Source organism: Cynocephalus volans, chromosome 14, assembly GCF_027409185.1.
Source record: "Cynocephalus volans isolate mCynVol1 chromosome 14, mCynVol1.pri, whole genome shotgun sequence".
Classification (NCBI taxonomy): domain Eukaryota; kingdom Metazoa; phylum Chordata; class Mammalia; order Dermoptera; family Cynocephalidae; genus Cynocephalus; species Cynocephalus volans.
Genome location: NC_084473.1, coordinates 28725065 through 28737894, shown reverse-complemented (window position 1 = coordinate 28737894; position 12830 = coordinate 28725065). Strand labels below are relative to the sequence as shown.

The 12830-nt window shown below is 37.0% G+C and overlaps 1 non-coding gene across 1 annotated transcript; it reads right to left on the bottom strand.

The window, feature by feature from the left end:
* Positions 1-12021: 12021 nt before the first annotated feature.
* LOC134363506 (U6 spliceosomal RNA) lies at positions 12022-12128 on the bottom strand. Its single transcript, XR_010021741.1, has one exon. It is a non-coding gene; the product is annotated as a U6 spliceosomal RNA (small nuclear RNA).
* Positions 12129-12830: the final 702 nt, after the last annotated feature.

Here is a 12830-nt window from a genome sequence, read left to right as displayed (position 1 = left end):
GAAAAATGTCAGGTCACATGACAGGTGCTCAATAAATATTTATTGAATGAAAGAATGAGGTTTCCTTTATAGCCTACTATGTAGTCTATTTTTGTAAATGTTCCATGGATACTAAAAAAGTTAGATTCGCTGTTGTTGAGTATAGAGTTCTATATCCATCAAACGGCTAGCTGACCCTATGATTTATCATTCGAACCATGATGTATTTGAGAGCAGAAGGGCACACTATTAATTAGCCAGGGCAGCAGGCATTAACCAGTGCTGTCTAGGGCAAATCAGGGCAGGGAGTCAGAGTCACTCTATTGATAGCTCAAGCTTATTAATTGTGTTATTCAGTTTTCAGCATCTTTGCCTATTATTGTCTGTTTGATTAATCAGCTACTTGAGAGAAGTATATTAAAATCTCCAATAGCAAATGTTAATTGATAAATTTGTTCCATTTTGTTATTCTAATATTTCACTACAGTGTTTTGTACTTCTTGAGCCCTTTCTGTCTTGTTCATTTTCCTTCATTATAGGAAATTTACCTCCATTACTTCCGTCGAAATTTCCTTATTTTCTTTTTTCTCTGCCTCTAGGTCTCCTATTTTCCAGATGTTGGCACTTCAACTACTGTCCTCTATGTCTCTTAGTGTTTTTTTTTTTTTTTTAATCTTCTATCTGTTCGTTCCTGTTTGCTTTTTTCAATCTAATTTTTAAACTCATTCATTTCATTTTTTTCAGTGAACCCATTCTTCCATTTATCTCCACTTTTGTGATTTTTATTTCAACAATTATAGTCATGAAATCTAATAATTCAACTTGGTCCATTTTTATCACTTTTAATTTCTGTTTTTCATTACTAACATCTTTACTTATGATTATACTTTTCATGCTTATTTTTTAAAAAAATCTTGGCTCATTTGTTCCCATATTTCTGTTTCAGATGGGTATATATTTCTTCAGTTTGTTGACTTTCTTTTGAGGTAGTTGTAACTCTCAGGTGTCTAGTTATTTTTACCTCTGAGCTTATGCTCCACTGGGGATATCAGATACTCTGTTTGGTCATGTGCATTTTAAAAGTTTTTTTGATTTTTGAATTATTTGCCTTGTGATCAGAAAACGTGAACTATTTCATATATATTCTTTGAGGTTTATAAACTCTTAATTTATAGCCTCCATAATATGTGACCAATTATTGTAATAGTTCAACATGGGATTGAAAAGAATGTATATTTTCTAATTGTTGGGGGAAGACTTTTATAAATGTCTGTTAGATTAAGCTTATATAATGTATGGTGTAAATCTTCTATAAATTTGCTTATATTTGTCTGTTTGATCTTTTCAAGAACTGAGAAAGGTGCATTAAAAGATCTCTGATGTTGAATTTATTAATTCAGACTATTTTTTGCTTGATATATTTTGAAGACAGGTTATTAGTTGTATGCAAGAGTAGAATTGTTATATTTTTCCCGAGAACTGAAACTTCTATCACTAGTGACTTTTTTTTAATCTCTAATAATGCTTTTTTGTTAAATTGCATTTTGTGTAGTATTAATATAGAGCTATATATGAGTTTTATCAGTTAATGTATGTAATATATGCATGCTATATTTTTTCCCAATCCTTTATTTTTAAATTTCCTGTGTTCTCATATCTTAGATGTGTCTCTTAAAAATAACATATAACCGGATTTTGTTTGTCATCCAAAATGACAACCTCTTTCTTTTCACTGCTAAGTGTAGTCAATTTTCCTTCTTTATGATCACTATCATATATCATATATTACATTTATGTATCATTTTGGACTTTCTATTTGCCCCCATTTTCAATGCTTTCTCCTATTGCTTTCCTACCCATTTTAGGATTCATTTACTTTTTAAAAAATTCCATTTGTCTATACTGTTTCAGAAGTTTTTATTTTTAATGGTTTAATTTTTATTAGTCACTGTTTCTATTTTAATAGACTTGCTTAACTTAAATTCTAAAATTGTTAAACATTTCTATCATTGTCCTGAAAAATATGAAGCTGTTTCACGCTAACTCTAATTGCCCTTTCCTATGTTAGATGTTTCATGTAGTATTTTTTATCATTTTTAAATCCTGCAAATTAGATATTATTGCTATTGTTTTACACAGGTTTTATATGTGTGTGTGTGTGTTTATATATATGTATATATATATACATATATATAAAACATATATTTGCATATGTACATGTATACATACATTTTTTTCTTTTCTTCTTTTTTTTTTTCTTTTCAGCTGGCCAGTACAGAGATTGAATCCTAGATCCTGGTATTATTGGCACCAAGCTCTAACCAACTGAACCAAGGGACCAGCCCTGTTTTTTTTTAAGTTAAGAGAAATTTATTTATTTTTATTTTAACATTTATTTGAACATATTTGTGGGGTACAGTGTGTTGTTTCAATACATGCACATACTGTACATTGGACTCACTTAGGGTATAGCATAGCTTTTTACCCATTAATCCACCACTTCCCATCCCCCCCATTCCCTCTCCTCTCCTGGCATCTGGTAACCATTACTCTACTCTGTATTTCTATAAGAACCACTTTTTTTTTTTTTTTTCCAGATTCCACACGAGTGAGACCGTGTGTTAGGTGTCTTTTTGTGCCTGGCTTACTTCACTTAGCATGATGATCTACAGTTCCATCCATGCTGTGGCAAATGACAGGATTTCATTTATTTTAGTAGCTGGATAGTATCCTGTAGTGTATATATACCCCAGGTTTTTAGTCCGTTCATCTGTTGATGGGCATTTAGGTTGATTCCATCTCTTGGCTCTTGTGAATAGTGCTGCAGTGAACACGGGAGTGCAGGTGTCTCTGATACACTGATTTTATTTACTTCAGGTACATACCTAATAGTGGGATTGCTAGGTCATAGGATAGTTCAGTTTGTAGTTCTCTGAGGAAGATCCATACTGTTTTCCACAATGGCTGAACCAATTTACATTTCCACCAACAATGTAGGAGGGTTCCCTTCTCTCTGTATACTTGCCAGCATCTGTTATTTTCTACACAGCTTATATTTTGGTAGATTTACCCACATGTTTACCAATTTCTTTTTTCACTTTTCCTTTTTGTAACAGATGGTTTCTTCTCCATTAAGCATTTTTAGAGGTTTCTTTAGGGAAGATAGTTGATGATAAAAACTCTTAGTATTTATTTATTTGAAGATGTAGATGGCACTAGACATGGGTTGGATCTTATCTGTTTGTTTGTTTTTGTATATGGAAGTTTAATTGCTCCAGAACCATTTGTTGAAATGGCTATCCTTTCTCTATTGGATTGCCTTGACATCTTTGTTGAAAATCAGTTGATTTTATATGGGAGAGTCTAGTACGTCTCTCTATTCTGTTTCACTGATCCGTGTATCTATTCTTTCACTTCAGTCCACACTGTAGTGATTTTTATAGCTTTATATTTACAATTTGAGATCAGGTTGTGTGAATCCTCCAAAACTGGGATCTGAACCTGTGACCTTGGTGTTATAAGGCTGCACTCTAATCAACTGAGGTAACTGGCCAAAATTGTTTTGGTTAATTTGATTCTCTTTGCTTTTCCATATAAATTTTTAGAATCAAGGTATCAATTCTTATTTTAAAAAAAGACTGCAAGGATTTTGATTTAGATCCTATTGAATCTATAGATCAGTCTGGGGAAAATTGACATCTGAACAATAATGAGGCCTTCAATCTTTAACTCATTCTTTAAGTATTATTTAAAATACCACCTAAAAATGAAATGATGAGATTTAAATCTATGAAAATATGTGCAAGAGTTGTATGCTGTAAACTACAAAACAGTGAAAGAGAAGTCAAAAAAGATCCAATTGATTGGAGAGTCATTTAGCAGAGATAATATGAAGGATGGTTAACAAGGTGTAAATTTGTTAACTAGGTTTCTAAAAGCAAACAAACACAAAAGGACTCTCAAGTGTGAGTCTTAAAAAGGTGGCAAGTGCAGATACCATTCCTAAAGCCAGGAGAACAAAGGTAAGAGGTTGGAATAACTAAAACTTTGCAAGCTTGGAGTAGGGGGCCACATGAAACTGGAAGTTCGACCTTTGAGCTGTGGATATTGCTCATCTGGCACTGGTATCTCTGAGCTCAGAGGAAGGACTTGTGGATTTGGTATCTAGACCTTTAAGAAGAGATCACAGCTGGCTGGTGCTGGTCTCTCTGAGGGTGTGCAATAAGGCTTGTTTTGCTAGAGCTGAAAAACTGCAAACCGAATTTAGCTGCTGCCATAGGAAAGCACTGCTGCCGCCTCGGTGAAGAAGTGTGGCTGCGGCTATGCTCACAGGAACAGGAAGCAGCCAGGAAGCCAACAGGAGGAAGTCCCTCTTCCTCTGCCATCCTTGTACCCTTCCTTTAGTGCTTGCTATTGGCAGAGCCTAACAGGGAGCCAGCTGGTAAGTCAGAAACATGGTTTACAGAATCTCAGCCACAGTATCCAAAGCAAAGTACAGAAGGCTTAGCCTAATAACTGGAATGATCGGAGAGTAACGGAAACCAGGTACTAGGGTATTTATGGTATAAAAATACATGATTTTGCAGCAGTTGAGATACTGACATCAATATTAAATAAAAGCAAGTTTTACATAACAACCCAAAATAGAAATGACTCAAGGAAGAAACCATGTGTGACAAAATTAAGGGAGCAATTCAGCAAATTTAGAATTGTATACAGATCACAGAAATGGAGATATGGCATAAATACAAGCCTTCCGCTGGGATAATAGTAGTCGCAGATAGTAAAACTAGATTTTGCAAACATTTTCTAGACGAGTTCTTAACAAAAGTACCATATGTAAAAGAGTACAAAATTCTTGGCTTGTGCTCAAAAACTTTTTTCCTACTCTGTTTTGGCAGTAAATTCTCAAACCTATACAATTTTGATCTCAAATATTTGGTTCATTTAGAAATTTCTGTATTCCTAATAAGATATTTTTAGTTGTGATTGCTGGACTCCAGTCCTTCCTCCAAGATGAGCAGACGCACTGCACCTGAAGGATAGCCATTGCGTGAAATGACGGTGGCTGAAATTTCCATTATCGTGGTGAGAATGGAAAATCATCTCTGAAAAACAATCATAGATTTTTAAAAAAAACTCATTTTTTTCTTTTCATATTCCATTTAAAATTTTAATTGACAAGTAATTGTATATATTTATGGGTACAATGTGATGTTTTGATGAACCTGGAGGACAATATACTAAGTGAAATAAGCCAGGCACAGAAAGACAAATACTGCATGATCTCCCTTCCATGTGGAATCTAGCAGTGGAACTCATACAAGTAGAGAATAAATAGAATGATGGTTACCAGGGGCTGGGGAGAGGTTGTTCAAAGGATACAAAGTTTCGGTTAGATAGGAGTAAGCTTTAGTGATCTATTGCATGGAATGGTGACTACAATAAATAACAACACATTGTATATTTCAAAATTGCTAAAAGAGTAGATCTTAAATGTTTTCACCACAAAAAAGCCAAGTCTCTTTTCAATGGGGTTCCTTTCTTTCCTGGAATGGCACTGTCTCAGTTCATGAGGCTGATCCTGCCATCTGGTTATTTTTTGGAGATACTGTCACAAAATCAAATGAGGGGACTTCTGCCCTGTTCTTCTCTCCTTGAATCTTCTAAGAGTGATGCTGATATACTTAAAGTCCCCCTTTTCCACTTTTGAGTTATGAGTTTCCTTTTTCTCTTGCATTCATGACAGAGCATCTGCCAGGCAGTTGTAAACCTCTTGAGCATGGTGAGGTGCTGGGGAGCCAGAGCAGGCACTGGAGGGGTGGCCGTTGTACTTCCCTTCATCTTGGATGCCCTCTGGAGCCCTTGCCTGGTTTTTGATTGAATGAGAGACGTTGTGCTTGAAGAACTGGAGAAATAACTTGAGGCTCTGGGTGATATCTTCCTCCAAAGGTGATTTACTTTTACTTTGGTCAGGCAGTTGTGCTAAGAGAAGATGTAATCCATTTTGAAATTCAGCTGACTTGATGCTGGTTTTCGTGTCTGTGAGGGCTATCACTTACTCCTTGCGAGTAAGCCCTGCTAGGCTCCCACCGGAAGACCTGGGGATACTTTGCAGGGACCCAAACTCCCCAGCCCTTGAGACTATCAGGAGCTTTGCTCAGCTTCCTGGCATCTTTGCTGCCATTTTCTTTCCCACTTCCGGTACTGTCAGCTGGCCTCTTTCGGAAAACACCTTGAGAGGAGAAAGCAAAGCTGAGTATCTGGCTCACATCTTTTCACTGCTCTTCTCTTTGAGGTTTAGGTTCTAGTTCTCACTGTCTTGGTAGTTCTCTGATGTTTGAAAACATCTTTTTTTTTTTTTAAATTTTATTTTGTCGATATACATTGTGGCTGATTATTGCTCCCCATCACCAAAACCTCCCTCCCTTCTCCCTCCCCCCTCCCCCCCAACAATGTCCTTTCTGTTTGCTTGTCGTATCAACTTCAAATAATTGTGGTTGTTATATCTTTATATCTTCTCCCCCCCCCCCCGGTTTGTGTGTGTGTGTGTGTGAATTTATATATTAATTTTTAGCTCCCACCAATAAGTGAGAACATGTGGTATTTCTCTTTCTGTGCCTGACTTGTTTCACTTAATATAATTCTCTCAAGGTCCATCCATGTTGTTGCAAATGGCAGTATTTCATTCGTTTTTATAGCTGAGTAGTATTCCATTGTGTAGATGTACCACATTTTCCGTATCCACTCATCCGATGTTGGGCATTTGGGCTGGTTCCAACTCTTGGCTATTGTAAAGAGTGCTGCGATGAACATTGGGGAACAGGTATACCTTCGACTTGATGATTTCCATTCCTCTGGGTATATACCCAACAGTGGGATAGCTGGGTCGTATGGTAGATCTATCTGCAATTGTTTGAGGAACCTCCATACCATTTTCCATAGAGGCTGCACCATTTTGCAGTCCCACCAACAATGTACGAGAGTTCCTTTTTCTCCGCAGCCTCGTCAGCATTTATCGTTCATAGTCTTTTGGATTTTAGCCATCCTAACTGGGGTTAGATGGTATCTCAATGTGGTTTTGATTTGCATTTCCCGGATGCTGAGTGATGTTGAGCATTTTTTCATATGTCTGTTGGCCATTTGTATATCTTCCTTAGAGAAATGCCTACTTAGCTCTTTTGCCCATTTTTTAATCGGGTTGCTTGTTTTCTTCTTGTAAAGTTGTTTGAGTTCCTTATATATTCTGGATATTAATCCTTTGTCAGATATATATTTTGCAAATATTTTCTCCCACTCTGTTGGTTGTCTTTTAACTCTGTGAATTGTTTCTTTTGCTGTGCAGAAGCTTTTTAGTTTGATATAATCCCATTTGTTTATTTTTCCTTTGGTTGCCCGTGCTTTTGGGGTCGTATTCGTGAAGTCTGTGCCCAGTCCTATTTCCTGAAGTGTTTCTCCTATGTTTTCTTTAAGAAGTTTTATTGTTTCAGGGTGTATATTTAAATCCTTAATCCATTTTGAGTTGATTTTAGTATACGGCGAGAGGTATGGAATAGTTTCATTCTCCTGCATATGGATATCCAGTTATCCCAGCACCATTTGCTGAAGAGGCAGTCCCTTCGCCACTGAATAGGCTTGGTGCCTTTGTCAAAGATCAGCTGACAGTAAGTGTGTGGGTTGATTTCTGGATTCTCTATTCTATTCCATTGGTCAGTATGTCTGTTTTTATGCCAGTACCATACTGTTTTGGTTATTATAGCTTTGTAGTATAGCTTAAAGTCAGGTAGTGTTATGCCTCCAGCTTTATTTTTTTTGCTGAGCATTGCTTTGGCTATTCGTGGTCTTTTATTGTTCCATATAAATGTCTGGATAGTTTTTTCCATTTCTGAGAAAAATGTCTTTGGAATTTCGATGGGGATTGCATTGAATTTGTATATCACTTTGGGTAGTATGGACATTTTCACTATGTTGATTCTTCCAATCCAAGAGCATGGGATATCTTTCCATCTTCTTGTATCCTCTCTAATTTCTCTCAGCAGTGGTTTGTAGTTAGTTCTCATTATAGAGATTTTTCACCTCCTTGGTTAACTCAATTCCTAAGTATTTTATTTTTTTAGTGGCTATTGTAAATGGGCAGGCTTTCTTGACTTCTCGTTCTGCATGTTCACTATTGGAGAAAAGAAATGCTACTGATTTTTGTGTGTTGATTTTGTATCCTGCTACTGTGCTGAAATCACTTATCAATTCCAGCAGTTTTTTTGTAGAGGTTTTAGGCTGTTCGATATATAGGATCATGTCATCTGCAAACAGGGACAGTTTGACTTCATCTTTTCCAATCTGGATGCCCTTTATTTCCTTCTCTTCTCTGATTGCTCTGGCTAGTACTTCCAACACTATGTTGAATAGGAGTGGTGAGAGTGGGCATCCTTGTCTAGTTCCTGTTCTTAAAGGAAAAGCTTTCAGCTTTTCCCCATTCAGGATGATATTGGCTGTGGGTTTGGCATATATGGCTTTAATTATGTTGAGATACTTTCCCTCTATACCTAACTTATAGAGGGTCTTTGTCATGAATGAGTGCTGAACTTTATCAAATGCTTTTTCAGCATCTATAGAGATGATCATATGGTCCTTGTGTTTGAGTTTATTAATATGGCGTATCACATTTATTGATTTGTGTATGTTGAACCAACCTTGCATCCCTGGGATGAATCCCACTTGATCGTGATGAATAATTTTACGTATGTGTTGCTGTATTCTGTTTGCTAGTAATTTAGTGAAGATTTTTGCATCTATATTCATCAAGGATATCGGCCTGTAGTTTTCTTTTTTGGTTATATCTTTACCTGGTTTTGGTATCAGGATGATGTTTGCTTCATAGAATGAGTTTGGGAGATTTGCGTCTGTTTCAATCTTTTGGAATAGTTTGTAAAGAATTGGTGTCAATTCCTGTTTGAATGTTTGGTAAAATTCTGCTGTGAATCCATCTGGTCCTGGGCTTTTCTTTGTTGGGAGCCTTCTGATAACAGCTTCAATCTCCTTTATTGTTATTGGTCTGTTCAAATTTTCTACGTCTTCACGGTTCAGTTTTGGGAGCTTGTGTGTGTCCAGAAATTTATCCATTTCCTCCAGATTTTCAAATTTGTTGGCGTATAGTTGTTTATAGTAGTCTCGAATGATTCCTTGTATTTCAGATGAATCAGTTGTAATATCGCCTTTTTCATTTCTAATTTTTGTTATTTGAGTCTTCTCTCTTCTTTTTTGTGTTAGCCATGCTAATGGTTTGTCAATTTTATTTATCTTTTCAAAAAACCAACTTTTTGATTCGTTGATCTTTTGAATTGTTTTTTGGTTTTCAATTTCATTCAGTTCTGCTCTGATCTTAATGATTTCTTTCCGTCTGCTAACTTTAGGTTTGGATTGTTCTTGTTTTTCTAGTTCTTTAAGGTGAAGTGTTAGGTTGTTCACTTGTCATCTTTCTATTTTTCTGAAGTGAGCGTTTAATGCAATAAATTTTCCCCTCAATACTGCTTTTGCAGTATCCCACAGGTTTTGGTATGATGTATCATTGTTTTCATTAGTTTCAATAAACTTTTTGATTTCCTGCTTGATTTCTTCTTGGACCCATATGTCATTAAGTAGAATGCTGTTTAATTTCCATGTGTTTGTATATTTTCCAGAGTTTCGTTTGTTATTAATTTCTAGTTTTAATCCATTGTGGTCTGAGAAGATACATGGGATAATTGCAATTTTTTTGAATTTATTGAGACTTGATTTGTGACCTAATATGTGATCTATCCTGGAGAATGATCCATGTGCTGATGAGAAGAATGAATATTCTGAGGTTGTTGGGTGGAATGTTCTGTAGATATCTGCCAATTCCAATTGGTCTAGAGTCTTGTTTAGATCTTGTGTTTCTCTACTGATTCTTTGCCTAGATGATCTGTCTAATATTGACAGTGGGGTGTTCAGGTCCCCTGCTATTATGGTATTAGTGTCTATTTCCTTCTTTAGGTCTAATAGAGTTTGTTTTATAAATCTGGCAGCTTCAACATTGGGTGCATACATATTTATGATTGTTATGTCTTCTTGATGGATCAGTCCTTTTATCATTAAGTAGTGTCCCTCATTGTCTCTTTTTATGGTTTTTAGTTTAAAGTCTATTTTGTCAGATATAAGAATAGCTACTCCAGCTCGTTTTTCTTTTCTGTTTGCATGGTAAATCTTTTTCCATCCTTTCACTCTTAGTCTGTGTGAATCTTTATGGGTGAGGTGGGTCTCTTGTAGGCAGCATATAGTTGGGTCCTGCTTTTTGATCCAGTCAGCCAGTCTGTGTCTTTTAATTGGGGAATTTAAGCCTTTTACATTAAGAGTTGTTATTGAAAGGTGTTGATTTATTCCTAGCATTTTATTGGTTGTTTGGTTGTCTTAAGTGTCTTTTGTTCCTTGCTTTCTGATTTACTGTATGTTTTCTGTGTTTGTTGGTTCCTTAGGTCGTAGATAGTGTTTTTGTTAGCTTGTTTTCTCTTCATGAATGCCATCTTTATTATACTAGCGGGTTTAGATTTTTCTTGGGTTTTTATGGCAGTCGTAGTTATTTTTCAGGCACCAAACCCAGTACTCCCTTGAGGATTTCTTGTAAGTGTGGTCTTGTGGTAGTGAACTCCCGCAGTTTTTGTTTGTCTGAGAAATATACTATTTGCCCCTCATTTCGGAAGGTTAGCCTTGCAGGGTAGAGTATTCTTGGCTGGCAATCTTTGTCTTTTAGTATTTTGAAAATATCATCCCATTCCTTTCTAGCTTTTAGGGTTTGTGATGAAAAGTCTGATGTTAACCTGATTGGGGCTCCCTTATAGGTGATTTGACGCTTCTCTCTTGCAGCTTTTAAGATTCTCTCTTTATCTCTGAGTTTTGCCAATTTGACTATGACATGTCTTGGAGAAGGTCTTTTTGGGTTGAATACATTTGGAGATCGTTGAGCTTCCTGGATCTGAAGATCTGTGATTTTTCCTATACCTGGGAAGTTTTCTGCCACTATTTTGTTGAATATGTTTTCAATGGAATCTCCATTTTCCTCCCCTTCTGGAAAACCCATGACTCGGATATTTGATCGCTTATGGTTGTCTGATATCTCTCTCAGATTTTCTTCAATGTCCTTGATTCTTTTTTCTTTCTTTTTGTCTGCTTGTGTTATTTCAAACAGCCCATCTTCAAGTTCAGAGGTTCTCTCTTTAACTTCGACAAGCCTGCTGGTTAAACTCTCCGTTGTGTTTTTTATTTCGTTGAATAACTTCTTCAGTTCAGCAAGTTCTGCTACATTTTTTTTCAGGACATTGATTTCCTTGTACATTTCCTCTTTCAGATCCTGTATACTTTTCCTCATTTCATCATGATGTCTAGCTGAGTTTTCTTGTATCTCATTCAGTTTCTTTAGAATTATCACTCGAAATTCCTTGTCAGTCATTTCAAGGGCTTCTTGTTCTAAAGGATCTAGAGTTTGAGATTTATTAACTTTTGGTGGTGTACTTTCTTGATTTTTTGTATTTCTGGTATCTTTTTTTTGGTGTTTATTCATTGTGGCCGGGGGTTTCACAGTCCACCGGTTTGAGACTAATGACTAACTAGGATGTTGCTGTGGTTGCCAATTTCGTATGGCTCCCTCCGTGACTGCTCAGTTGGCCTCTAGTGCCTTGTGTGTGTGGTTGCCTCGGGTCTTGGGCTTCTCCGGGGAGCCACCTTTCTGGTCAGCTTGGACTCTGCTGGGCTGGTGGATCACGTACCACAGGGTGTGTGATCTCTGTTGAGCTTTCACTTCCCGTGCAGGACTTCTCCCTGTTCCGTGTGCTCTGGCCCAGGCTGTTAGATCGTGCAGTGGCGACCCCACCGGGTGTGTGGTTTCTGTCGAGTCTCCGCCTCCCTGGCCGCACGTCTCCCCACTCTGTGCACACTGTGCTGGGCTGGGGCATGTCTTCTGCACCCCTCGTCTATCAGCTGGACCTTCAAGACCCTGCTCGGCACCGCCTCGCCCAGGAAGTCTACCAGGTTAAAAATATGGAACGCTTCACGAATTTGCGTGTCATCCTTGCGCAGGGGCCATGCTAATCTTCTCTGTATCGTTCCAATTTTAGTATATGTGCTGCCAAAGCGAGCACTTGAAAACATCTTTTTTTTTTTGTCGTTTTTTCGTGACCGGCACTCAGCCAGTGAGTGCACTGGTCAGTCCTATATAGGATCCGAACTCACGGCGGGAGCGTCGCAGCGCTGCCAGCGCAGCACTCTACCAACTGCGCCACGGGCTCAGCCCGAAAACATCTTTTTAAGTAACAAACATGTTCCTCTGCTTTTCAGATGGTCTTGATGGAAGACGTGGTCTTATACAGCCCTATCACAAAGCAGAACCTATTCAGCTTTTGAATTCAATGATTACATTTTTTATTTCTAGAATTTCTTTCTGGAATGTTTTCAGATATTCTTGATCATTTTTTATAGGTTAAAACATGATTTTCATTCCCTTTTTCATTAAATGTGTGTGCATATTTTACCGAGATATAATTATACAATCAAATGCACAAATCTTAATGGTACAGTTATGAGTTTTGACAATTGTTATACCTATGAAATAACAATCTAATCAACACACAGAATATTGCCATAATTCCAGGAAGTTCCTTTTTGTATCTTTTTAGTTAATCCTCTCCCTCAGATGTTCTGATTTTTTTTTTACCCACAGACTAGTTTTGCTTGGTTTGGAACTTTACATAAATGGAATCATACAGTATGTGTGTGGCTCTTGTATCTGCCTTCTTTTGCTCAACATAGTGTTTTTGAGATTCATTCACATTGCAGTTCATTCC